Genomic DNA, 26,215 nt, shown 5'->3' with positions numbered 1-26,215 from the left:
ATGTAGTGTTTACATTTAACATTGCTTAGCTAAGAACCCCTTTACAGACACTTTTTCTTTTCTGGTGTTGCCTTGCAAGGATATTATGGTTGCTATTGGAAGAATTCAGGTAAAATTCTGCTGTTCAGTGTATTGCTGTTGATAATTGCTGCTTTATTTATAAAGAATAATTATCTCAGCGTGCAAATATATTCAACATGGACCTCTCTCACTCCTCCTATTCCTACTCCTTAGTGTGAAATACAGCTTTCTAACTCTCCCTGTTACAGAGCACTCCAGTTTCCTCTTTTTAAATTTGATTTTGGCAAGCTGACTGTACTAAAAACTCATGTTCCTTTTGATGTTGTACACTCTACAAAATGGACCATTCAATAACGTTTGGGTTTAGAAGGTTTCACAGTCTGCACAAAGTAATCCAGACAGAACAAAGAAGTAACCATCCAGAATTCTGATGACACACTCCTGAGTGGATTTTCCCCTGTGGGGAGGTTCATATTTCATACAAATTCAGAGGTTCCAGTAGTATTTGAGGTATCAGCAAATCAGAACTATGCCAAAAATCAATCAATTTCACTGTGAGTAACAACAGAACTTGAAGCAGCTCCCATAAGGCAGAGAAATTGAAGGAAAAACCAGGGGAGTGAGATAATGTTAATTGGATCCTTGACATGTTACCATTTCCTGCTGAGCCAAGTTTCAGATAAGACATTTGAATGTGGATAAAATGTGATAAGCTAGTTTTGGATGAGTTATACAGAAATTACATTTCCTCATCTATCTACATATCATTACACTTTACCATTAAAAACACTTGGTCTAGATGTATCCACAATTTAAATATTTGAGAGCTTACTACAGATTGAAGTGTTACATAGCCTCATATTTCTCACCTCTACCACAAGTTTCTTGAGGAACCTGAAGGAGCTGTTAAAAGCTAGAGTGAGTTGTGTCAGTGTGTGAAGACATCTATGTACCATATTAAATACATCTCTGAAGTTCATCTCCTACCTAGAGAAATTCAGTGATGAGAGGGAGGGGGACCTCATGAGAAATCATTCAGAGGATCAGATGCTGGATGAGAATCAAAGGAATCATCTGCAGATCAGCAAAATCATTTGTAAAAGATAACCACTTTCTGTGAATACTTATAACCTTGGAGAAACACTACATGCATTATAAATCAATGAAGATTTCTTTTCTGAACAGTAATGATAATGAAGCTCAGGGTGGGATTGCTTTGTAACTCACCTTAGCCTGTAAAGAATGGGCCTGGTGAGCTCTTATGCTCAAACTCTTTAGAAATGAGTCTGTGGACTTGTTGGAGCATGGATCCTAACTAAAGTAGGATTTTGGTTCTTCATGTATGAAAGCAGGAATATCCAATGAATGTTACTTATCCATTACACTGCCTACTGGTTTTAATACGTCAGACTAGAAAAAAATATTTTGAAGGCATCAAGGGCACCTATTATATATTATGGGATATCATCATGTATTAAATCACAGCCTCCTTAAATCTCTTGAAACAAAACTCAAACTGTTTTGTTTGATAAAACCTCTATCTTTTCTCTCTCAACTTTATTATTCCCATTCTCCTCAGATGGCCCAGTGGTAGGGTGAAATAAAATATGATGCAATGACTAGAAGATTGACCCAGACAAGTGAAAAAAATCAAATACAAAGCACTGTTTTTTAAATTATGAGAGTTTTTAAACATTTCCTGCAAGAAGATGCAAAATAGATTACTTGGTTCTTGGCTTTTCAGCCATCACCAAACTGAATATCATCCTCAAAACTTTGCTGCAACTCAGCCTCAATTCATAAACTTGTTCAGGGCACTGACAGGTGAAACCCTCTGGCCACTCTTAGGTATTAGCTCCAGTTTGATACCATATAGTCCCATTTTAGTCTTAAAAACTATTAATATGTTTTCAACCATGTCAAATGCAATAACTCTTCATACAAAGTGGAATCTCTGTTGCCTTTATTCTCTTGGCAGTGGGTACTGCTAGCTGCAATTTGGCTTGGCCAATGAAGAATCTAGAAGAGTGCCATATCAATCCTTTTTAGAGTGCTCTGTGTTAATTCCAAGAGACTGCCCTCTAGCCAGCCCTTGCATTTCGTTTGCTACATCTTGCATATAAATATTTTACTGTGCTCCAGTATAAAAGTTTGATAGAATTTGAACTAAAGAAGCATGGATGAGACAAGGATATTCAAGCTTATCTTTATAAAATAAAAATGGTTTTTATCTTGGCTCTCTTATTCAAGCATATGGGAAGAAAGTGTATTTGGTGCTCTGAGTTTTGCAGGGAGAGAGATTTTATGGTCTCATATTAATCATGAAACACATGCTTGGATATTAAGGGAGATTGTTAAACTGTTCTGAGCCATAACTTTAGAAAGTCATACCTTCAGAGCATCTTTTTACTAAGACTGAAGTGTTTAGAGGGCAAGCTTTTGTATAAAATGATACTAATTTACTAAATGTCTCTGTGATAAGATTTCTCTCATTTCATAGTGAGCAGAACAGTGGAGGGAGATAGAAAAGAAGGTTTAGAAGTAAATTAGTTATGAAATTCTGGGCATTTTGTTGATAGAAAGGAAACAAATTATGAGCTCGTAGGTAGATAAATATACTCCAAGCTTGAAAGTATGGATTACTGAACTGAAAAATTGTATCTTCTTGACTATAATTACATATACCTAAAAATAGCAAAAAGTGTATTTGGAGTGTGGCGTTCCAAGAGTTTGAAAATTAGCTATGAAGAAGTGATGTAATTTGGGACCAATATGTTTCAAGATATCAAAATGTGAGACATGTCAGGATTTTTCTATATAGAAACTGAAAAATGCTGCCCTCCTTGCAGTTACCATCTCTAAAATAGCCAATGCTATAAATAGTAATGCAAGTTTATGTGCTGTCTCTCCCTTTCAGTAGAAGTTTTAATGCATTGGCCTTGACACCATACCCATACTTCTGTCACTTATCTTTGTTTTTCCCATTTCCAGAAACAAGATGTCTCTACTGCAAAATTTGCCCATAATAATCCCTTAAAACATGGTTTATTTTTATCCTAAGAAAGAACTTTAAAAATTCAAGTCACTATACTTCCCAAACTGCTCAATGCTGTTAACATTCTCCTTTTAGCTTTGCATCATATACAATAAGCATTTCATTTGCCTAATGAAAAACATATTTAAACTAATGAGTACACAGTGTTTTTATTTACATATGCAATTAAAATGTACCACTATTAATAGCTGGCAGAGGGGAAGAGAAAGTGTGATTTATTCCAGTAACTGCACTCTCTTTCAAGAGGACAGCACTACACAGCCAGATTTAAAATTGTCATCAGTGCAGAAAAAACCAAAATTCTGGGGTCTCCTTGTTGGAATCCAAAATGCAGGGAATTCTCAGAACTTTGGGCCTGTAAGCCAAAGCTTAGAATTAAACACAGGATCTAAAGGATCCTGTGTTTAAACTGCCATTCTTGATCAAAACCTTTTCAAGTGAAAAGAGAAACCACAGCTGAAAAATCCTGACTACAAAAGCATTACCTGCTCGTTGCAGCTGATCCCTTGGTCTGAGCCCTTGGAAAAGGCTTCCAAACTTAGGTGCTAGAAGTGAGAATGTAGGATCTATAGTTTAAAGAGAGACACATTAAGTAGAAGGAAGTATAGAGTTTTAGAATACAGTACTGTAGGTTTGTGTGTCATAACATGATTGACTAAGAAAGCTTACACTGTAGTATGAGTCCATAAGACAAAATATTTAAGGATTAGGTGAAAAATATAAATATCCTCATTGGTAGTGTTTTATTGGTTAATAAGTCCTTAAAAGGTCTTGTAACTATGGGTCTTGTGACCTTCTGAACCATCCTGTGAAGATGTGAGCTGAACTCGCCCTTCCTGCCTATGTAGAAGATAAGAAAAATAAACGACATTATCTAAAACCTCAGAGGTCTTGTCTCTAACTCATTCAAAATTCCTTCCAAAATCCCCTTATGTCCTGGTCCCTGTGGAAGATGAAGCCATCAGCTCTTTGCCCCTTCTGAGGTGCACTGGAGTTACCCATCCCTGGTAACGTGCCTGGGTTCTCCCAGCTGGAGCCATCCCGTGGTTTATCTGAGAGCAGAGCTGAGGGCACTGGTCACACCGGGCACTCCTCAGAGCCTGGCAGGACCTCAGCTGGTGCTGCTGCTCTGCAGAGCTGCAGGAGAGGAAAAGCACACCAAATGTACAGAGTGAGGCAGGAGAAGCAGGGTCACTTGCTGCAAATTGCTCAGGAGTGAGAAACCTGGAGATGGGGCTGCCTGCAGCAGGCAGTGGCTATCTGACACTGACACAGAGATGGGCACAGTGAAATGAGATTAATCAAAAGGAGTCAGAGATACAGGGATCTTTAGCCCACCCCATTCTTCTTAGAAACAGAGTTCAAAGACAAGCATCAGACATCAGCTATCACAGCGTGGACAAACATGACAAAGGGTGCTAAATCTTCCACCTTTCTGCTGTTATCTCTCACAGATGTTACAGGGCTTGCCAGGGGAAAGCAGATTTCTGCTCCAAGCTCACCATGTGCAAATATGCTCTTGCTGAACGGTGCTGTTACTGCAGCACATTCTGTTCTGGCAAGTGAGAATTTTATCAGCAGCACTATAAAGGCACTCAAATTCAATCCATCCTTATTGATATACACTAATATGCATTTTTCTAAACATTTTGTGAATGGTGTAATCAGAGAGAGGACATCAAAAATATTAGTAATATATATTAAAATAATCTTAGTGCAGTTTTACAAGCAGCAATAATTTCACTTGGATTTGAAACATAGGGTTGAGTTGCCCATTTTTCAATTTAAAGGAGGACATATGAAGAGACAGCAGAGAAAAGATGAAGCTTAAATAACAATACATGTACTGAAAAGTAGGATTTTTTTTTAAACTGCCATTCTTGATCAAAACCTTTTCAAGGGAAAAGAGAAACCACAGCTGAAAAATCCTGACTACAAAAGCATTACCTGCTCGTTGCAGCTGAATGTTGTCTCCCTTGCAGATGGCTGGCTGCAGTCAGTCTGTATTTATGGGATGTGCTCCTGTGTGCAGTGGGAAAAGGGCTGGCAGTGCTGGTACCAGGGCTGATCAAAGTGATCATCACTACTTTGCTTACACAGAGAGACACTCACATGCTGCAATGCAAAGCTGGGTTGAAAGGCTGAAAGGATGTGGAAACCCCAAATCACAATGTCTAAAGATGGGCTGTTGCTGCAGTGAGCTTCCCAGGTGGATAGCTTTGAAAAAAGGCTGATACACTGAGAGCTGCACCTACAGACCTGAGGCAGAGGTGACTAATGACATTAAGGGTAGTTTTGCACTCTCAGTCTCAGTGACCACTAAGCCAGGTAACCACTCCAGACCTTAGCTGGTGCCATGGCACACCCTGGGTCCTCAAACACACTGTGACACTGCTGGGGCTCCAGATGGGGCTCTTACCAATGGAGCTGTACACTGTGTGGAAGTGCAGGATTTTGTGCAGAATCTTGTCAGTTGTGAAGTTCTTTTTAAGAGCTGAATCAGTTATTTACTACCTGTGTTGTGCTGGCACTCAGCTCTGAGGTGCTGTTGCTGTTTACAGCATACAAGGAAACAATAGGAGTATCCAATACCAAAGGGAGATTTACTTCTGAGTTACACAGGCTGTAAGGAAACAGGTGAATGGTAGAGAATAGGCAAGCAAATCTGTAAACACAGACCAGAGGAATCATCAAGTGCTATGTGCAATATAAAATCAATGCTCTCATTCACAATGCTAGAAGACAGAGTCAGGAGCCTACACTTAGGTAACAACATCTCCCTTTCTTCCTCTTCTTTCTTTTTATTCATGGCTGCATGTTGGGGGGAGAATAATCAACAGGATGGCTATGTAAAAATACTGTACTGTGTAAAAGGTGCTGTAAATCTCTGATTTGTCTCTCTTTCCAGTTATGCAGTACCATGAAGCATGAGCAGGGTTGTCAGCACAATAGAGTCAATATTGTTGTGAAAGACTGAATTATATTCTTTTCCACCTTCTGCTACATTAACAAAATTGCTTGCTAAGTTTTGATTCTAGGACATTTGCAATTTGCAGTAGCTGATGGTGATGCATGAAGCAGAAAGAATATGTTGATTTTTTAAAGTGGATTCAGTTGCTACAGTAGGAATATTTTGAAATTATTGTTTCCAAACTCTTAGGATTCATAGTGGAGTGACCTAACTATATTAATTATGGAATTCAAAGATGTTATTTTAAGAGAATTAATTTTCTAAGCAATCACTGCATTACAAGTGTGGTTATTAGATAGTTCTAGAATCTCTTGTCCTCTTCCCTGGCAATTAATTAGTATTTCAAAATTAAATAAATTGTAATGTTATGGTTAAATGACTCAGGTTCTAGATGGCTGTAGGTGATATAGCTGCAGTGCCTTAAGTTCTTCTGACAATCTGAGCTCTCAGGAGAAACATTAAAGAGCAGCTTGGTACATGATTTATGCCTGATGATCATTGAGTTCCATTAAAACATGTATGTACAGTTTTGAAGAAACACATTTTATGAATTAGTATGAAATGGCTTTCAAAGAGAAAAGAGCTACTCAGTACATAAATTACAGCCCTGCCCTTCCTTTTCTTTAATCTTATGGATTCTTGTTAGGGTTTCCCCCTCATCCCCCCAGAAATTCATTGATGGTTTTGCCTTTAAAATTCAGCATAGTTTCACATGACTCTTTTCCAGAACAACATGTAAAATGTATTGCTGAAACGGAAGGATATTGCACACAAAAATAAACTGGCCAAATAATGTAGCTGCTCTGAATTATTCACAGCTATCTAGCAAGCATTGTTTGCAGTAGAGCAACTAACTAAACAGGATGGAAAATGAGTTTTGGCATGATTCAAGGAATTAGCATTCTCCATTTCTATGGTAACATTGATAAAAAGTTGTTGCTAATAATAATGAAATACATGCAGAATAAAAATAAGTAAGCTAAATAGAAGGCATCTATTGTAAGCTTAAGTGTTTTTTCCTTTTTACTGGGAAACACATGTACAAGCTTGCACACATCTCAACTTTGGTTTGGCTCAGACTATTGCATATATTATTAGCTCAGTTTGCCAGCAAGTAAAGACAGATGTTTGATGAATACGTATGTGACCTAGGATAGCTGCAGGAAGACTATTAACACAGAAAAACTTATGAAGAGATTGTGTTTGCTTCACAAGCATTTGTAGAATCACAGATTCATTAGCAGCTACTAATGAATCCAGGGTACATTAAAGTTTTTGGAAGTTTTTCTCTGACGAGAATGCCCAATGATAAAAATACACAGAAGAAACTTTCTAAGCTGGAAAAATTTGCCTAACACATTTATAGTCTCAGGTAGAAAATAATTTTCTTTACCTCCAGCTACTAATAATGTATTATATAATTCTTATCAGTACACATATACATATTTATATTTTTTATTGTTTTATAGATATTTATCTAGAAAAAAAAAAATTTGCCTTACCAGGGTTTCTCAAATCTCAGTTGCAGTGGAGGGAAGATAACAAAAAACCCCATAATGCAAATCTTACTATCCCTTCCCTTAGCAGAAAACTTGTAAAGGTTCCTGATGATACAGAGGAGACAAGTCTGATCCCATAATCAAATAAATCAAAATCCATTACAGGGAAACAAGGAAGAGCAGGAGGGATGAAGAATTGTAAAACCTTATCTGCATGTTAAGCTTTGCTTCAAATACAATCTGAATGTGCAGCAAAGCTCCACCAGCATTACATAAGCAGGGCTTCTCATTCATTCTCACAGGGTTCTGTATTTTTAAGTTCCACAGAGGAGGAAAAAACACTGAAAGTTGTCAAATATTTTCAGCTTCTGGGTGGAACTGAATGCCTGATCTGAAAGACAGATTTAGCAAGTTTTCCAGGGCACACTCAAAAAATACAAATAATTTAGAGACACTGTGTGGGAGATGAAGTGTCTGTGTGAACCAGCAGCAGTAGGAGCAGCTGAGGAAAGCATTGTTTAAATCATCTGGAAAAAAGAATAACACAACACATACTGCACATATGCTAAGGGAGGTACAAACAGCTTTTGCCACAGTAAAATACATTTGGATCAAAGACACAGTGTGAAACATGACAAAAGCTGCTGAAAGCAGCTCCAGCCAGTGCTGCTAGAGAGTGTGTGTGTCAGCCTGTGCTCCTCAGGTGCCCACTGCCCCTCCCTGTGCTGCTTTGTGCTTTTGCTCCTCCTCTTCTGGGGCCAGACCCTGACTGTCACCTTAGATGCCATCAGGTCTGTACCAGGGTTCACACCTGCACTCTGGATAATGGAGATGGAAAACTCTGCCCACAGTAATTTTTGGCTTGATGGACTTAATCAGGACAAGAAACAGGAGGTTCCTTTGAGAGTTCCAGCCAGGAGAGTGGCTGGATTACCACTGTAGCTCCCTGTGGAAAGCACCCTTGCCTTTCACACCAGACATACCACACAGCTGCTCAGTTCAAAGCAGAAAGTGAAACATTGCATAACATGCACTCATTTGGCAGAGTTGTATAAAGTCAGGAGGTTATTTAATCCTGCTGGCTATTCTGATTGGTGGCTATTAGCAGGAATTGCATGACCAGCATCTGATGGTCACCCAGGTGATAGCACAGCTTGGGGAGGAGCAAAGACCCCCATCTTGCTCCTTGCCTTTCTCATCAAAGAAGTCTTGAGCCCAGCAGTTTTGGCCTTGGAGATTAAGAGACATCAAAGACTGAAGCCATTGGAGACCAAAGAACAGCATGGGAACATTGTTATTGTCACTTGACTTACCTGTTTGATAAGTGATTGCTTTTTCAGTTATCATTTAGATTGTCATGAACTACTTGACAAACAAGTGCCTGCTTGGACTTTGGAGATTTGCCTGGTTTCTCACTCCAGTAGAGCATCTCGGCTGTCATGGCTGTCCCCCAGTTCCCCCTTATCACAGCAGCTGTGCCAGTAAAACACTGGAGAAGCTTTGCTTCCTCCTGATCCCTATCATTGACAAAACAGAGCTAGCACAAGGGCTGAGAAAGGGCTGGCAGCTCTGGACTGCCTTGAGCTGGCTCTCCTGGCCCAGGCATGTCAGTGGGTGTCAAGGAGGAAACTTGCAGCAATAACAACTAATTAAACATGCTGAGTCAGGGCATCAGTCTCTGTCACTTCCCACCACACAGCAGTGCTGGCTATTTCATTTCTCACAGTTTCCCTGTGAAAGGAAATCTTTTCAGTTATTTTCCTCAGAATGCCATCTACTAAGGAAGATGTTAGGAAAGGCTGAGGGCTGGGGAAGCCATGACAATTAATATCTGAAATGTTTGCAACCAGTATTACTACCAGGTTAAGCTAATTTGGGGAATGAAACACAAAGCTGGAATTACAATCTTTAATTTGCTCAGGGAAAACATTTCAGAAGACCATCCAAAATGCTCTTTGGTGAGGGATATAGAACATCATTTAGATGCCATGTATGTTACACCAGTTATTTTGGAAATTCAAGCTGTAATTTTCTCTAGTCATAGCTGTACACAAATCAAGATAATTAAAAGATTATAATGCATAAGATATAGGTCTTTCAGGAATGAATAAAATGAATTTGAAGGGTAATTTTCATAAAGAGTAAATAAAGAATATATTAGAACATGTGCAATCCATGAAATATTAAAAAGTTTCATTTAGATACTTGCTATAGTACTTAAAATTAAAAAAATAATGAAAAAGGTAATTTCAAAGATTAACTGGCCTTACAGGGTGAGAGACACAAACATCTGGATTATTAGTTCTGACAGATTTTTCATGTTGTTTATGCTTCATCCTTTTTCAAAATGCTAAGAAATTATTTCTTTACAGAATCTTTTAACTTGTTCTTAGAATTCCTTATGAGAAGAGGTTTGTATTGAGTTCATTTCCACCCTAAACATGAACAGACAGAATCTGCTCCCTTTTAGTACCACGCTGTAAATAATGCAAACTGAATTCACACAACAAGTCCTCGCTGGTATCTTAACTGGTCAATATCCTTTGTGAATCTGGCTAATTAACAAAAACAAAAGCCATATCATCACCTCAGCACTATTTTTGTAAAGTAGTGAAAAAAACCCAGATGAACAGGATTGACACAAAAAAAGGCAAGGCAGAATCTGTCACTTATCACTCCTGTGTTTTTTCTCCAGGACTTCTGAAGTTGCTCCTTTGTACAAGGTGACTGCTTTTGTCCTTGTTTGCACATGTGTCTCTATACATACTGATCTAGAGAAAGTCTTTCTATTTCTATGGATAATAGTCACACTTTAATATTTTACTGTATAATAATTTTTCTCCAGAGTAGCTCTGTTTATTCCAATTATTTACCCTCCTAAGCACACCATTCTCAGGTGCTTCTTACTAAATGTAGTTTTTTTCATCACTTGACAGCTGTGCTTCTCTTGACATATGAACTCTTAAACTTCATGCATTAAAAAAGCTCTATTATTGCAGTAGTACTTTATTTATAAACACACATTGAAATTGGTACAGAATTACCTTTTCTCTTCCTGTAACCAGTGCAGACAAGTCTGGATTAATGCTGGGACTTCAGCACAGAAATGCAGCCACAAATCCTAACATCCTAAGTATTTTCTCTTTTTAATCAATTTTGCCTTTAGCCAAAATTGAGGTAATGTAGAAATAAAGCTGTCAGATGTAATTTCACTTCTCCAGTCCCTCGGCTGGAGAGCACAGAGCCATGCTGTTCATCAGCCTGGGTATAACTGCTGCGAAGCCTCTAGCCACACTCTCTTTTTCAGTGTCTCTCCCCTTGCACGTTTTAATTTAAAAAGAGAGTATCAAACTAATAATTTAGATGTGGAACTCTTCCTCATATACAGAGGGAAAGCAAAGATTTCATTGCTTAGCTCTTGCAGCATCCTCTGGTCATCCCATGAAACACAGGTCCCAGAACAGGACATTTTTAAGCATGCATTGATTCACTTTACCAGAACAATTCTCTGCCATGATTGCTTCCCTCACATCAGTTATCTCTTCAACTAAAAATCAGAGTTATTCACCAGCTGAGATTTATTGAGCCTCACCTCTGCTGGAGCCAGCAGTAGCAGAATTACAGAGAGCCCTTCAGTAGTTAGAGGCGCCTGCGTTAGGTGGAAACCCAGAGAACTGGAATGGCGTGCCAAAGAGTGAGAGAAAACTGCTGAAGTGATTCATGAATAGAACCTGGGATTCAAGGAAGGGATCAGCTCACACTCTTATCAGGCTGCTCCCATGAGGAGAAAAAAAATCTGCTCTTCCAGGCATGTGCGTGACTCGATCTGACAGAGCTGTTTGCAGTGCTGCCTCTTTGTGTGAGAGCCACCATGCACGGGAGTGTGATGGCCACAGTGACACTGCTGCTCAGCCTCCCAGCCCTGCCACTGCCTCTGCTGCTCCTCACAGACACTGCCCTTCAGCTAGGGTGCAGCACAGGGGCAACAGGCAAAAACCACACCAAAAACATGGCAAAGCCTTTAAACTGGTTTTCCTGTGATTGTATACTTGGCCGAGATGTGTAAAAGTGCTGAAGAGGCTGGTACCTCAGCACAGTCCCTCACTGCTGCACCTTGCACATTGGCACATACCTCCTGCTCTTTGCCAACAGCCCCCTCACACAGCTTAGTCCTTGTTCTGGCAAATTCTAACATGTGGATTTACAGGACAGACATGTAGGATTTCTCAGGGCTATCTCATACATATAGATTTTTCCAGGGGTCCCTTTGAGTCTCCTTTATGGGCACGCTGCAAAGCAAAGATGCAATGGCAACAACCACATAGTGCAGTTAATTCACCCATAAAGAAAAGCAGGAAGCTTCAGAATACACTGAATGACAAGAAAATGTTTGTTTACTGGACTAAAGCCTGGAGATCCTTCCTTGGTGCAGATAATAGAAGCAGTTTTGTGGTGTGCCAGCCAAGAAAAACATCCACTGCTCAGCATGACATCCAGCTAAACTAATCTTTGTTTTCCAAGGGAGATGTTTTTTCAATAATTTCTAAGAGCTAAAGGACTTCATTAAGAATCATGCAAGCATTGATCCAGATGTTAAACCTCTCTGTAAAATGGGAAGCCCTCTTAGAAAGCAGTAAAGAATAATTGGTCCATTGTTATCTGGTCTTGAGAAAAGAGAACAATATTGCCTATTTACTAAATGTTACTATATGGAGGAATCTATTTTATTGTGTGCATGCTGTTTGAAATACAATTAATTATAATGGTTTTGTTCAATCAAAGTATAGGTAAACATTCAATTTCAACCTATTGTAGCACTGAAATTCATTATTGTTTCTAAATCTTATCCAAAGAAAAGCTTAAAACGTGAGAAGTGAAACAGAGCTCCTTTTTAAATAACCAAAGCTGAGCAAAAGTAATATTTCTCAGTTGTTCCTTGTAGACTTTTTTTTATTTCTCGTTTCTATATTACTTTTCTATCAGCTTTAACCTTGAAAAGTAAAAACAATGTAAAAATAACTCTTAGGCTGATAAACACAAGCACACAATGTTCAGCAGGCCTCCAGCAGAGACTGAAGGCAGTGTGAGGACACGATTTCTTGCACACTGGATTGGGATGTGTCTCGCAGCCACCCACCACCTCTGGGATCCTTCTCTTAAACAGAGAACCTTGTCCACCAACCACGTTACAGGTCCCTAATCCCTTGCTGAAAGTTGCCTTTTCAGAAACTGGGGAGCCCTTTTAGTGTGAGGGTCTGGACATGTTCACTCCTTGGAGCACAAGAATTTATCTTAGGATGTGCTTAAAAACCATAAGGGATGGCATGGCCAGAGTCCAACATCTAGATTTGATACTGTCTGTAATTAAACTTTCATCTTCACTGCTTTTTTATTAAAAAAGCAGTAAGATAATACATTTAAAAGTAATGAATGAGAAGATTGGGGTCTGAACAAACGTAAAAGAAAACAAAACTTTTTGTAATTTTTAAAACTTGCCAGACTCTTATTCTAACAGGCAGTTTAGAAATGCTTATTAGCACAGACACAGAGAGACAGGAGGGAAAATGGTATAGATCTAGAAAGGCTATAGATATAATTATGGGTGTCCCTAGAGTCTGACAGATTAGGCAATTTTGGAACTAATTCCTAATGGAAATCCTTTTAATGAAACATATTAATAAAATCCACATTGATATTATTGTTGGAGTATAAGTAGAAATTTACTTTAAAGAATTACTTTCATGCAGTTTTTCTAATTTAATTTGGAGCTGCCTGAATTTACTGAAAAGTACAAAATTGATTGATTTCTAAAGATCACATCTTGTAGAAAATGGCATTGTTCTGTCTGGGGAAGGAATTTGCCATTATTTCTCTCATGTTCTTGCAGGGGTTGGATCAATGAAGCTTCAAGCAAGAGCCTTGACTCTGTCTCTTTTCCTGGAGAGGTCTCTGGAGCCTGGGCTGTGCCTGGTGAGGGGCAGGGCTCTCTCTTTAGCTGTGGGACAAAGCTCAGGCTGCAAGCAGGACCATGCTATTCCTTCACAGACAATAGAAGCATATTAAAAAATTCTGTAGTTAATCTGGCCTTTTAGATTATTTTTGAAATTGTTTTTTTTTAGGTGAAGGCAAAGCAAACAGAGAAGAAGCCTTAAAAAAAAAATTCTGTTAGGCTTTGGGATTGGGGAAAGGTTATTTGTTCTCAGACCATCATCACTGTTAAACTTGAATTCTAAGCCCCTTCTGATTCATGCAAAATAATGGTAACTGCTGATAACTATCAAATTCTAAAGGAAACCTATTAACACTTGTCCCATGTCAGGTCTAACAGGAAGAAATGGTATTGGGAATGCCTTCATACATCAGCAGTGCCACAGTAGATCCAGGGAGCTGTATCACTCAAAAAACAACTCATGCAAATACCATGAAATGACCAGGACAGCCTTCAAAAGTGGCTGAGTGATGAACTCAGGTATCTGAACCCAGGCTATCAAACACCTCACTGATGACAACACCCAGGCAGAGGCTGTTTAGGCAAATGGCAAGCTGTCAGCACATCCCTGTGTCCCAGTAACAGGAGTTACCCTCCTGAGCACTAGGGGAAAGAATCATTTTGCAGCCCTCACTGTGAAAATGTAAACCCAAGCCAGAACCCAAGCTGTGCCCTCTTTGCACCTGTAGATCTGCCACGGAATTCATACAGGTACCAGTAGCTAAAGCAGTAAAAAACTCTCTAAAAAAATCAAACTCTCTGTTGAAAAGTGATTTTCTGCAGATGACATAGATCTTGTAAGCAGTTAGGAAGCACTTACTAGGACATGCATTTGCAAACAGTATTTCTCAGCTTCCAGTAGTACTCTTGATTATAGTTCTGCCCTCTCTAGTAGGATGTGGGTATGTTATAAATTGCTAGGGTAGAGTTATAAATATTATGTTTTACTATTCAATACAACTCACTTCTATTTCAGGCTGCACACTTACACACATGTTCATTTTTAGCCTGCAAGCAGTCATCCAGAGACAGCCCCTGCCTTGGCTTATCAGCTGGGGCTGATGCTTGATTCACCTGCCAGTGCCCTACTGCCACTTGTGGTTTTTTTGGTTATTACAATAGGCTTTCCAGCTTCTACAAAAAAGAAAAAAATTCACCTGACACATACTTTGAAAGAGAAAAGCACATTTGTTACCATAAGAAATACAAAAAAACCCTCCTGCACTTCAGACATACAAACTGAATTTCTATTAAAACATTTTCTTCACCTGACATAGGGAACTGCAGCCAGGAGGGATATTGATTGCTCTGTACGAATGCTCTAGTGTTGGCTTTAACAATACTGTCAGCCTGCTTCACCAATCATGCTAATACATTTAGCAAAAGCCCATCTGTAGTCTGTCATTTACACAAGCACTACACATTCACTATTTTAAATTCTCATTCCATCACATTTATATGGTTACCTCCATAGTCCCCCTCACAGCACACAGATTGCCACATCCATTTGAATTTCTGAAGCAGGCAGAAAAAGCCTGAGGCAAGGATTTTAGTGGAGCCACACACACCCCTATAAACTCCTTTCCCTTTTATTGGAAACCCAGCTTCACCCCTCCATCTCCAGCAGCCTTTAGACACAGATTTTGCTGAGCATCAGAGCTCTGCCATTCCTGCTTTCAAACTGAGTGTTGGGCTCATCAACTCTGCCAAGCCAACCCATGTTCAGACCCCAGGAAACAGGACAGGGAGCCTGCCCACCCCTCCTGTCACTCCCACCCTGCAACCTTTTCTTCCTGTGCCACATGACAGGAGCAGTGACAGTTTCAGAGAATTATTTCCTCTGCACAATTCTTTTGGGAAGCATATGTGTAATCAACATTTAAAGGGGGAATTATTTATAAAACAATCCTTGTGAGGGCTGAAGATTCAGTAATTATTCTGTGCAATTAGTCCCCAAGTAGTGTGAGACTGCATTCCCTAGTGATCTGAGCTATGGAAACATTATGAGCGCCTGAGAGAAAATAGTTCTCTCTCAAAGAGGTTGGCTACAAAAAGCAATCACTTTGCAAAGGGAAGGAAAAGGACTGCAGGTAAAAGAGCAAGGAATTTAAAAGTTATTTTCCTATCTTCTTTTGAGTCCTCTCTCTGAGGAGAAGCAGGCATCTGCTATGAGGTGAAGCAAGTGCTTTTGCTATGGCAGCCATTGATAAGAGCACAGAAACTGCTATACAGTTAGACATTATCAAATCAGGACAGAATGGTTTCATGCCCCTCAATACTGCTGCCATCTCCTCTTCAGTGGCAGCCATCAATCCACAGACTATTTTCCATATTTTTCCATGTGAAAGCTCCATTCTAAACATCTCAGCAAAGAAAGGAAAAGACTGCCTAAAATTTTGTTTGGGTTTTTAAATTAAAATGTGCTCTCCTGATCGACCTCAGCATTTATGACAACACAAGCATAAGATGAAGCATTTTTTCCCTAAGAGGTGAAGTCAAATGGCAAATCTTTCTTGCCCCAGGAAGAAATATGGCAAGGGGAATTTAAGTGTGTCATGAGAGCCACTGGCCCTGTGCCTTCTAGGATGACACAGTGTTCAGTGTAATGCCTGCCAGTCAATGGCATGGCATCTGCCCCCTGAGAGCAGGCCCAGCACAGCTCTTTGAACCCCTAATCCCTTCTTAAATCAATTTCTAGTCTCCTGTTTGTTCTAATATAAATTGGTGGCAGAAGTGAAGCATCTCTCCCTGGGGCCTTGCCCCTCCCAGACTGTATCCCCACCACAGAAACCTGAGCTAAGGGCTCAGAGCACAGAAAGGTGCTGCTTTCCATGTTGGGATGATGAAGGGTCACAGATGAACCAGGTGAAACGTGGGTGGCTGTTTGGGAAAATGCATTTTGTGTGAAGTGTAGATGCCTGTACTTAGATGAGTCGTGCCCTGCTGTTTTCAAATCAGTAGTTTCAAAGAATTGCTTGCGTGCAGGATAGACAATATCAGCTCCCTCCACCAGAGGCAAGGGACACAAGAAAGGTTCAGAGGTTCTTTAAAGAATACTGGTCACTAGATGGGGAAAAATATCCCAGAGGAATACTTCATTCAAATACCCTGAAAATGTCTAATTGGCCTTGAGAGGAAGTAATACTGGAGTTAATTTGGATTGTATTAAAACTAAAATCCTGACAGTTTCATCTATTGCTTCAACTGTCAAGACTTTTATGTTTGAATTTACTTCCAAAAGCCTGCAGGTGATAGTCTGCACTTCGTCACAGTTCACAAGGTAGGCAGAAACTCAAAGAGAACCATGTCCTTGCAAGAATATTATTTTATCTGAAGTGTGACAAACAGGAAGGTCATATTCTACCCTTTTCCCTTCCCTCTCTCCCTTAAACACCTTATTTGCTAGAGCTACAGAGATTTAGAAAGAAAAATCAGGGCATCATGTAATGATTCATAGGCAAGCACAGCAGAAGCATTAATCATTCACATCTTTAACTCTAAAAGCACATGAACTTCCAAGGATGATCAGTCAATGTGACGCGTTTATATTTTAGCCGGAAATCAGATTTAGAAATGGAACATCCTGAACTTCTGACCAGAGAACAAAGTGTATGAAATGCCACAGAGCCAGTTTCAAAGAGCCCAAATGCACAGCTTCTACTCATGTAAAGAGGCAGCCTTTTATATAAGCAATCCTATTATTTGCAGTTCAGTTCATGGTTCAAGAAAATATCAGGAAAGATGAGCCAGAGAAGCAGAACAGAGCCAAGCATGCTGGGTCTGCCTGTCTCTCTTAACAAGAAAAGCAAAGGGGGGATGCTGATGCTTGACAGAAGAGTTGAAAACTTGGAAGAGAACTTGTGTGATTCATTCTTCTGTCTGAATAGACCTCAGAGATCTTTCTGATGATTCTCACATATGTTTCTAGTGGGTCTTCTGGAATTAGAAATGTTGAAAGAGAAGGCACTGAATGTAGGCTCTGTTCTGGGATACATGGCAAAAAGAAAACATCCCCAGGAAAAAGAAAACTCAGCAGAGACAAACATGAAGTGCAAGTAATGAGCAGAGGATAAGACACTGTATGATTTTTTAATATGTGTAGTAGCAATTTATAAACAAGTCTGGGTTTCATTGTCTGCAGGGGATGATGCAGCAATAAACACAGGTGCCAACAATGGGCACTGGAAATTCAACACGTCCCTTTTGAAATTCTGTATCTCCCTTTGTATTCTTCACAAGAAAATGAAATGCCTTCATATTCTCCATATTCTCTTTTACAAAAAGACAATAATAATTTTAATCTGACAGAAGGAAAGTGTTGACCCATAAACAGGCTGAATTTCTGAGTAAATTAGAAACTATCAAAACTATTATATACTTACGGATTTCCCAATTATACAAAAGTCTGTAATTAGTACTAGGTGAGAGGGAACCAGAATAAATGATAGGAAGACTCTGTCAACAACAAAAAACTTCAGCTTAAAAGTTTAGATTCTCTTTATACAAGTAGGTTTTTGATTAAAAAACCACCCACATTTAAAAATGTGCCATTTACATTATTTAGTTTTAAGACCAAAAAATATCTTGAAAAAGCAGACTATCTTTTTTCCTTCCTTCCTTCCCTTTCAGGTTTACTGTATCAGTAAGTTAACATACCATGAGTCATATTTGAACTCTAAGGCTCTTGTATCTATTTAGTTGTCACAACAGCAGCAGTATCTTGCGGGAACAAGGCAATAGGAAAAGAATTTTAGAGATAATAAAAGATTTATTATACTGTTGATGTGACTTTTGCACAAAATACTAGAAACTGAACTAGGAACAATGAGATCAAAAACAAGTTTGAAAAGGAGCAGCAGAGAAGTGGCTCAGAAGCCTTAGGAGTGTATCACATCATTGAAAGTTTTTGTTGGTACTCTTGAGGAAAAGATCTTCTGGGAGAATTGATACCCATAAACTGGGGGCAGGGTGAAGTCTGCATGTTTTCTGAGCACACCCCACTAGCTAGAATTCTTGCTTTTTGCCTGCAGCTTTGTGTAGTGACAAACACAGAGGGCAGCATCCCAGTAAAGCAGCATCTTCCACTCTCCAGTGGTGGGCCCAGTGCTTGGCATGCAGAGCAAGGGCCCCTCCCATCCACAGATGCTGTACCCACACTGGCATTATCTATGGAAAGTCAGCCTGCTCCTGTTACTGGGGAGAAACTTGTACAGGATAACAAAAAGCCACTAGTACAAGATAAGAACTGTTGGTGGGAAGTCATTTGTTGAGGCTGAGAGCTGCCTTGGCAACCCTGTCCTGCCAACGTGGCTGCTGGGGAGAGGTGGTTCTGCTTTACATTCTAGATAACACTACAGTTCATCACTTTTCCTTCTGAGCTGCACTTCATTTATCCCTGCATGGTAAGCTGTCATCTGTGCTCCTGTTTCATTTATAAGGAATAAAAATATGGTAAGATGGTAAATATACCATCTTCTAGGATGACACTCCATACTTATTAATAATACATGACATGTTAGAATTATTTAAAGGTAAATCAGAAATTTAGCATAACCTTTATCATAAAACTTGGTAGAAAAAAGGTCAGGATGGTTGGTGCCTGTAATGGTCAGGAATCTCTAAGTAGCAAAGGAATTTAGGACAAATTCTGCCATTTGAAGGGTTGGAAAATAGCTGAAACAAAAAGTCTAGCTCTGAAAGCATCTTATTAACAACACAGTCTCTTGTTAAAAGTAGGTTTAGAGGTACAACTGTGGGTTAAGCTAAGGATATGTGGAAGAGGAGTTACACACCCGCTTTAGCTCAGAACCACAGACCAAACTGTAGGTCATTATTACTTTGCAGTACAGGGCATTTTAAACATCTCTGACAATTCTAGGAATTCAAGTTTATAAGATTTAGCCAATGACCTGCACAAGAGCATTGGTAGTCATTAATTCCAATTAAAATTAACCCTACTCAAACATTTGTGCAGCAAGATAGGACAGCAAGAATGCCAGAAAGAGTTCCATTTATCAAACAACTAAATCAAAACAAAGTGACATAAAAATTACTTCACCATTAGCATTTCATATGCCTGAGAGGTGCACATTCAAATATAACTTTCTGCATTTATATGGAAATCAAGATAGCCTCCAACTGAATGGGTTATTGCATTCTGCTTTAATATACTGACCCTTGGCTTTCTGCTTTTATGAGCTTTGTCCCAGATAAGCCTGTGGTGATGGGAATCTGCTCTCAAGGCAGAAAACTCCTAAATATCTCCAGCACTCGGGCCACACTGGTAAAAAAAAGCTCCAGAAACTTGCAAAGAGCAGAAGAGAAGGTGGCTGAGGTACCTGTGTGTGAGAGCAGGGGTAGGAAGGTACTCTGGGAATGCCCTGGGTGCCAAGGAGCCCTGCCAGGGGAGCCAGCTCAGGGCATTCCAGAATTCCCCCCTTGGCAAGCAGCCACAGGGCTGAGCTGATCAACAGCCTCCTCTGCACAGCCACCTTTCTCCTGGGACTCAGAGCAAGAGTCCTTGTTGTGCCTGCCAAGAGAAATCTCCTTCTGATTGCTAAAAGCTCAGATGAGCTACTTCAAAAGAAAATAAGCATTTGTTGCTCCCTCTCTAGCAAAAACATATCCTGGAAGCTCAGGTTTATTACAGACTGCTGTATTTGTGCTCCAGCTCCCAGTAACACCCTGGTGAAAGGGCATTACCATAGAGAACAGCACGGGAAAGCAGACAGAAACCTGAGCAGCACGTCAGGAGCACTGCAATCAACAGCTTCCTGCTGTCAGCAGGGATCTCTGGATGATTTTCCTGAATTCCTGCTTGGAATTCATCAGGGTGTGATGCCTGGAGAGTAGCATTGCAGGGAGGGCTGAGTACCTGCTGGCAAGCACAGCAGAGGTGAGGAGGATGGGGAGCCCAGCCCTGCCCCAGCTCAGCTGGCACAGGCAGAGGCAGCATAAGCCAAGAGGAGAGCACAAGGAGCTGCTGAACCCAAACTGCCTGAAAAATGTGCTCCTTTAGCTTCACTCTAGAGCATCACAGGTAGTATCGGTAGTGAGTCTTAATGAGACTTATCAGTCTCATTATCTTTTTAATTCCTCATTATTAAACTTCTTTCTGTGGTCCTGATCACTGCTATGATTTGTTAACCCACACCTTTTCCTAACCCAGCCATGAAACAGAAGCCAGGCCCATCTCATGGGGATGCCCTCCCTGAGGCATAACTGCATGCACACAGGGAACAATTCCTGTGCTCAAATGCACTTAGAGGGGAGGCTCCAATGCAGGAAAGCTGTTCCAGCATGTGGGAAGATGCTTAACTTTCAACATGCAGAAGTCCTATCAACTGTAAACAAGTTTTTGAATATCATAGCTGAATATAGATTATGGAGCCCTCACTGCACAGTTACAAATAAAGGATCTTCAGCACAAATCTTAGAATTTTTTCCTAAATCAGTTTACAAAAGAAACAATGCTGTGTGTGGCCCACAGGCAAGGATTTCCTCAGCTTTAGCAATAAGTTACTGAATATCTCCCTGTATTTACATTGGCTGTTCCCTCTCCCCCAGCCCTATGTGAAAGCCTTTAGAAGATACCTGCCTAAGTCAGAGGAGAGTGACAGCAGCACTCTGCTGGTGCACTGAAATTTGCTTTTATTTCTGACTGTTCAAATTGCATCTGCAGGAAGCAGCTGGACAAAAATAACTCGAGGTGTAGAAGGCATTTGGAAATGAACTGACATGTTGATTAGTAAATCCTGCAGCCTGTGCCAACTGGGGTTTAATTATTTTTTTTTAATAACATCTACAGTATTAATGAACTAAGTAGAAATTTCTCCCATTGTTAACCTTCTCCTTGCAGCTACACAAACCATGAAGGCAGCTGCAGTTTGTGGGGTGTTCATACACAGCAGGACAGCTACAGCAGCTCCTGAAATGCTGTCACATCCCAGAAGAGCTCCAGACTTTCAGCAGCAGCCACATCACCTCAGGCTGCACCCACTTTTAACTCTACCCAGTGCTGACCAGGGGGGTGAGGGGGCAGAAGATCTCCCTGCAAAAGCCAACCCAGTCTGTCAGTGCCTGGTGTGGAGCTGTCCTGCTCCCATCACTGACTGAGGAACCTGAAGGAGTGGGGTGCAGCCTGCCAAGCTACAGTATGAAATCATAAAGATGCTTCCCAGAGCATGCTACCCATTATTCAATCCACTGCTTTGCTTCCTAATGTAGGAGTTTCACATGTGAGGGAAGTTATTTTTAGTGCCACGTGTGGTGCCAAAGTGTTTAATGATTGCCTGGGTTCACCCACCCCAGAGCTCTGGTTCAAGCCAGTGAAATTTAGGGGGCTTTTTTATGTGTCCCTCCTATCCTGTTCCCTCAGCCCTTAAAAGGCTGAGTACTAAAGGGAAATGTACCTATAAGAGTTTTTATTATCTTTTTTTTTGCCTGAACAATGTAATATCATTAAACCAGTAAATTATTGCAGAAGCACATACCTGATTAAAAAGCTGTTATGGGGCAGTAAATGAAATAGCCTTTGGATCTTCTTTACAAGTTACCTGCAGGAGAATCAGCAGGGAATTAGCAATGCCTGATACTTGGCCTTTGCTTGCCTTTCCAGGGCAGGTTTTGAGTGCCTGGCAGTAGAGGGGTGAATGCCTCCTTATCTAGGCTGCATTGGAGCCATATCAATTTTTAATTAGTTGATGTAAAAGCCTGGTTTCCTGTGAGGTTGTTATCTTGGCTTGAAAGTGAATCAACACAAACTACATTTTAATATAGCCCACTGTACAAGAGCTGACAGTTTGCACAGCTGTAATTAGAGGCTTCTAGTGCTTCTCAACCTCTTGAAAGAGCAGCTCCTTTCAGGAGGCATGCAGCCTCCTGCACAGAGCTCACATGGGCTCCAGAGTACTGTTCTTTCAAAGCCTGAAAAATAGTCAGGAAAGGTGGTTTTAAGCACATGCCTCCACTACTTAGGAAATATATTAAGGGACCTGAACTCAAGCTATTAAAAGTCCTCATCATATTTATGGTGTTGCTGGCCTGTGAAGAGACAGAAAACTGCCCACTATGAATTTTGCTTAGAATAATCTTTTGAAATTTTGGATTGTGAAGAATGCTGCTCCACAGGCACCTGGCTGCTATTTATTACAGGCACAGCCTCCTCTGCAGGCTTCTAAACTGAATCTACACTTGGAAAACAATCTCAGGAGAGGGAGTCCTCATCTGTGATCAAAATTGTGAATGTCTGTACTGTGGGCAGCACAAACTGACAAATGCACACTTTGTATATACAAAAACCACATTAGCCAATATTTCTGCATGAGAGGGAGTCAGAGGCCTCAAATTTACAGCCAGGCATTAAATATAGAGAAGAGATTTCTTTCTCACCTGAAGCTATCTTTGACTGATTAACACCCTGAAGTATGAGCAATAGATTCTGCCTCATACTCTGTCATGTATCCTCCTCACTTATATCACTACAAAACACATGGTGGAGGTTTTGCCTGGTGGAGGGAGAAGCCATCCCACTGCAGCTCTGAGCCTCAGCAAATCACACTTGAATTTTAAAGGAGAAAAGGATTTGACGCCTGTGCAAGATGATGCTTGTGGACATTTAGAGACTTCTCCCTGCCTCCAAAGACAGAGAACATACCTCATAAACCACTGAAAACAGCACCAGGTTTATAGCTGCTCTGTTCAAAATTAATTCAGTATTAAGTCGTGGCTGGAGAAATGCTCTGCTCACTGCCCTGGTTCTGGAGGGAGCATCCTGCACTGGGGGGGTTCATCCTCCTCCTGTGCAGATTCCCAGCCCTGACCAGACCCCCCTGGGTTCTACACAGGCACCCAGGGAGCTGAGAGCACTGGGGAGCACAGGAGAGCTGGGAAAGGGGACAGCAGCACCATGGCCTGCTATTTCCACTGGGAAAACATCACATAATGGGAAGAGCTCAGAGCTCCCGCTTCCAGCCTGGCAGCAAACACGACATGGCTCCCCTGGAATCATCTGAGCAGCATTTCCCTGGCACAGCAGAGATGATGAAGACATTCTGACTGCAGCTCTGTGGCACCATGCATTCCTGTTAATGCCTGCTTTCCTGCAAACACAACCCACCTTCTCTGCTCCCTCTCTGCCAACATACCTGAAGAATTGGCTCACCACTAGAAAGGTGACCCACTGAGAGAACAGCTGAAAGCAATTTATGGTTCTTTGTAATTTGAATTCAGTGGGTCATTCCTCTTACAGTCAGATGATGACATTTAATTTTCAAGAGATTATGCACTGTGTGTTTGAATTGTGGGCACAGAGTAGTTGAAAAACAGGAAAGAAATCAATTTAATCTCTATTTTTCCTCTTTTAAAAGTGTTTAAAATAACACTCAGTTCATCAGCTCAGAGTTGTTGTGGTGAATTAAACAAATAGATTTGTGTATAGAGTGACTACCAAAATGTGATCTGTGACACCAAATGAACAGAAAGGATACCTTCAACATGGAATACACACCATGAAAAAAGTAAAAGAAGCAAATAATAGGCATTTCTTGCTAGCACTCTGGTCTTACCCAGAATATAAAATGAAATTAGTCTTCACACACTGGGAAGAAATGCATTTGCTTTTCCAAATGCATTCAAAATATTTTTGGCATGCTTTTAAACCTGAATGTCTGTTAATACAAATGTGATGTTTCTTTCAGTTTAAAAATATCAAGACACTCTCCTTGTACTTAGGCAACACTGTCCTAAGAGAGAGCTGTTGAAAATATGATAAACAAGAGTATCAAGGAGAATTACCTAGTAAATAAAGTTTATTATTTATGTTTCAGAGGTTTTCAGTGTGACAGACTGCTTTATTTCTGTGCTTTGTTTCACTTTTCTGCTTTTCTTTTCAAGTGATGAAGAGAAAAGAAACAAAATAAGTAAATATAATGCAGCTGCCAAAGATTTTTTTAAAAAAGAAAACTGCTGGAGCATTCTCATCTTTAAACAGACAGCATATACCACAGTAGGAAAATTCATAAATAAAAGAAACATGAGATGACATGTAAAGAAATTTGACAAATATCTTCCATCTCAAAGTGCTCTAAAACCTGATTTCTGCAAACATAGCTTTGATACCTTTGCAGTTGTAGTCTTCTCTGATAATTGTATTTGACAGAAATTCCTTTAGAAGTCAAAATGAACCTATTACTAAGCACATTTTCCTACAAGGGGAACAAAAAAGCAGCTTTTCCTACACTATTCTCTTTTTCTGCATATTTTCACTGAAGTGCCTCTCTGTCTACATTTGCACAAGTATTCATAGCCTGTTCTTTGTTGTGCCATTTGGTCCCTGCCTGCTGCAGAAGGGAGGATCCTGCATTTCCACTGCTGGAGTCACTCCAGATCTCAGTGCTCGGAGAAAAAACACCACACACACACCCACCTCAAGTCTGAAATGCTACCTTTAGCATTATCCACACCAACTGCAGCTCACATCCCAGGGGAATCCTCACAGGTAACTCTCAGAGCAAGTGGCACCCTGAGCTTTTCCTTGTTTAGGCTCCATCTTCTCTGCCTTAAAACCTGGGGGTTGCACATTCCTTATCATCTGGAAGAGGCTGCAGACACCCATCATTAAAGATTCATTCTAGAAAAGCTTCAAAGGGAAGGAAAACTTCCCTGGCTTTTCTTTTCCCTAGCTGTACCAGCTCTCCTGATGGAATTTGAGAGAGGTTAGTTCAGTCTGCTTCTGGATGCTCTGCCTACCATTTCTTTGATTCTCTGCAGCAAATTTGCAGTCGTAAAATGTTTGAAATCGGCCTCCAGCCAGAATCTGCCAAGGTTTCCCCAGGTGATTTTTCCTCCCCATTTACTTGATATATACCAAACAACACTGCAAATGCACAGAAACACACACACCAAAAAAATCCAAACAAACCCCAAACAAAAGCAAAAATCCAAACCAAAGCAACAACAACAAAAAAACCCAAAACCAACCAAACCCACCCTGCATTTTTTGTCAACATAGCGTTTAAATGACTACACTGATCTTCAAAATGTGACATCAAATGGGTTTTTTTCCCTTTTAAAATTAATGCTTTCCCTTATTTGTATATAAAACACAAAATATAAACATACTACATGCTTTCCCTTGGTCTTTCTTAAAAGTAGTGCTACCAAATCAGAGTTAAATTTTTGTTAACAACCATTGAAAGTACATGCATGAACAGCAATTTTAGCATGAATTGTAAGTATGAATTGCAAATCACCCATAAACAGGAAAATTTGAAAGTGAAATAGAATGCAGTAAGATTTAATTAAGAGCAAATTAAAGCATTGCCACCACTTTTAATGCGACTCTTTGCTACCACTTTCTGTTGAAAAACAACTCCACTGCCAAACTGCTGAAATAATCCAACTATTGAAGAGACAGAGGCAAATTTTACAGTGTTTTAACTTTTCTGTGCATGTTCTTTACTTTTTTTCTCCCGTTCCTCGCCTCTCTTTCCTGATTTTGCTTTCCCTGCTCTCTAAGATTCTCTCATGCAATTTTTCCCAGCAGGCACTAAGTGCAGTCCTGGGGCTGGAGAGCTTCCCAGGGGGAGTGGTGGGGGCAGGAGGAACTTCTGCTGTGAAAGCTGAAGCTGGAGAGCTCCAGGAGTTCAGCAATCGCAGCAGTCTTCTCTGCAGCCTGACAT

At 40.3% G+C, this 26,215-nt stretch overlaps 2 long non-coding RNA genes across 8 annotated transcripts in view; one reads left to right on the top strand and one right to left on the bottom strand.

Moving 5' to 3' along the window:
• Positions 1-7,924, bottom strand: part of LOC129123414 (uncharacterized) — a 28,346-nt gene extending 20,422 nt beyond the window's left edge. For 2 of the 7 annotated variants that reach the window (XR_013183488.1, XR_013183482.1), the window contains exons 1-3: positions 7,550-7,924; positions 5,024-5,191; positions 3,562-4,213 (exon numbers count right to left, since the gene is read on the bottom strand). This is a non-coding gene — a long non-coding RNA (uncharacterized LOC129123414). The remainder of the gene's footprint in view (positions 1-3,561; positions 4,214-5,023; positions 5,192-7,549) is intronic. The other 5 variants (XR_013183483.1, XR_013183484.1, XR_013183485.1 and 2 more) reach the window with 5 other exon arrangements.
• Positions 5,737-24,341, top strand: LOC143694780 (uncharacterized). The gene is made up of 3 exons (XR_013183489.1): positions 5,737-5,842; positions 13,434-13,516; positions 21,394-24,341. It is a non-coding gene; the product is annotated as an uncharacterized LOC143694780 (long non-coding RNA).
• Positions 24,342-26,215: the final 1,874 nt, after the last annotated feature.

This window comes from Agelaius phoeniceus, chromosome 9 (assembly GCF_051311805.1).
Source record: "Agelaius phoeniceus isolate bAgePho1 chromosome 9, bAgePho1.hap1, whole genome shotgun sequence".
Classification (NCBI taxonomy): domain Eukaryota; kingdom Metazoa; phylum Chordata; class Aves; order Passeriformes; family Icteridae; genus Agelaius; species Agelaius phoeniceus.
Note: the sequence above shows the minus strand (reverse complement) of the source record. Positions and strands in the feature narration are given on the sequence as shown.